This window comes from Procambarus clarkii, chromosome 2, assembly GCF_040958095.1.
Source record: "Procambarus clarkii isolate CNS0578487 chromosome 2, FALCON_Pclarkii_2.0, whole genome shotgun sequence".
NCBI lineage: Eukaryota > Metazoa > Arthropoda > Malacostraca > Decapoda > Cambaridae > Procambarus > Procambarus clarkii.
The window spans coordinates 3,076,105-3,078,599 of record NC_091151.1 but is presented as its reverse complement, the minus strand read 5'-3'; positions in this window follow the sequence as shown (position 1 = coordinate 3,078,599).

Genomic DNA, 2,495 nt, shown 5'->3' with positions numbered 1-2,495 from the left:
GGGAGTAGGGACTCTTATTACCCCTTTTCTTCGGGGGGAAGGTAGTTTTTTTTCTGAGTTTCCCTCGACCTCCCTCTGTTTTGTGAGCGGTTTTTGTTCTTACCTTTCTTATCTGAGCTCTGTTGCTCCCCCTCTTTGTATGTTGGGGTCTGTTTTTTGTTTTTCTGAGCGCTTGTATCTCTTCGCTTAGGTTTTCCTTGTTTTTTAGGAATGTGTTGTTGCCCCTGGATGTGAGGTGTAGAGTTTTTGTCCTCTTTCTGTTGTTGTGTAGGTAGAGGTTTGTTTAAGGAAGCATCCGAGTCGGGTGTCAAATCCCATACCGATGCTCTAGGGTATCCTTCCTCTATTAGTCTTCCTTTGGGGGGCTATGATAGTGAAAATTTCCTCCCTGAGGTCATCGTAAGTATTGTTTTTAGGAGGTGTTTTGAATTCGCCGTATGGCGTTATTTTCTTGTTAGCTCTAATCATTATTTTGCCTTCAAAAGGTTGAGGCTGAATTTGGCAAGTAGTTTTGGTCCGCCTGTTGTAGGCGGCCCAAAGGACAGCTCCTATCCTCTCTGGGCTGTAGCCCTCCCCCCTCATGCAATCTACAAGTAGTTCGATTTTTGCATGTTCCCTTGCTATGGAACCCTTCAGTAGCAAGGTATAAATTGCTGCTGATTCCCTGGCGTGTTTTTCATAGAAATCTTCTAAATAAGACTCTAGACCTGGCGGGATGGGCAGGTCTGTAGAGAAGAACGGGAAAGTTGGGGCTTGGGTCAGGTAAGCTGGGGTTTTATCCCAGTTGGCAGACCATTGCAGTTGTCTAAGCCTTTCTTTTAAATGATCAAGGGTTGAAAATAATTTTTTTATCATATCTGCCGCTTCTAGGTCATCTTCTGCTAGTTCTATTTTCATAAAACTTCTTTCACTAGTGAAGATTTCCCTAATCATGTTTGTGGTTTCAGAGTCCTTTGTCAGGTGATCACTAGGTGGTTTAGTGAATGGGAGGTTTTTGAGAAGATTGTCCCCTGGTCCCTCCCACACCCGTCTTTCTTTCCAAATCCCTGGGAGCGTTTCGATAGGAGGTGTTATGTCCTGTCTAAAGCCTTAACCAGGTGTTTCCAGGTGTCCCGTGGGTATTCTGAGAGGTCGTTGCTAATACTCATTCTAGTCCCTGGGTATTTGTCTGTTTTCGGCCTAACCGAGGCTTCTGTTCTTGAGACATCAGGTGCACGTGATGTGCTAGGAGTGCCTGGCATGTTGATCACTGGGTCTATCTGTTGTTTAGAAGTGCCCGGTGTTTGTGAGGTGTTAATCCGTGTTTCTGTTGGGTAGTATGGGGCTAGGGAAACTGTAGTTGCCTCGTCAAGTAGGTGTGTGGCGTTGTGTTCCCTGTTATTTGTTGCCCTAGTGTTCGGTCTCTGTGGTTTGCTATATGGTTGCATATCCACTACGAAACCTTGTGTGCTGGGGGGTGTGTTAGAGTCTTTGTTCTGGCCTTTGTGATTAGACATAGAACAACTTACTTACCTCCCTTAAATCTCTGGTCGTGGTGCAAATACTTTGTTCAGTAGTTCCTTTGTAATCCTTAAGAGGGACGTAAATCCAGTGGTAATCCTAGAGACACTTACACCAAAAAATTGTGTATGGAAAAATGAAACAACTTTTAATATAAATCCTATAAGCAGTGTTTTTTCTGGTCACAGGTGCTGTTTCAATTCACTTATTTTTTCGGCGTTTTTTTTCTATCTTTGGACTTTCTACTATTTTTACTCTATAGGAAAGGGTTTTAACACTTATTGAACCAAAATTAATTTCCAGATCTTTTCAGACGAAGTTGTTAATTTTTTAAATATGGGATCTCTTCCATATTAGACCAGTATCCGCTTATCTGAAAAATGAAATTATATATATCATGCACTTGCAGGATATATATATATATATATATATATATATATATATATATATATATATATATATATATATATATATATGTATATATATATATATATATGTATATATATATATATATGTATATATATATATATATATGTATATATATATATATATATATATATATATATATATATATATATATATATATATATATATATATATATATATATATATATATATGTATATATGTCGTACCTAGTAGCCAGAACTCACTTCTCAGCCTACTATTCAAGGCCCGATTTGCCTAATAAGCCAAGTTTTCCTGAATTAATATATTTACTATAATTTTTTTCTTATGAAATGATAAAGCAACCCTTTTCTCTATGTATGAGGTCAATTTTTTTTTATTGGAGTTAAAATTAACGTAGATATATGACCGAACCTAACCAACCCTACCTAACCTAACCTAACCTATATTTATAGGTAAGGTTAGGTTAGGTAGCCAAAAAAAGCTAGGTTAGGTTAGGTAGGTTAGGTAGACGAAAAAACAATAATTCATGAAAACTTGGCTTATTAGGCAAATCGGGCCTTGAATAGTAGGCTGAGAAGTGCGTTCT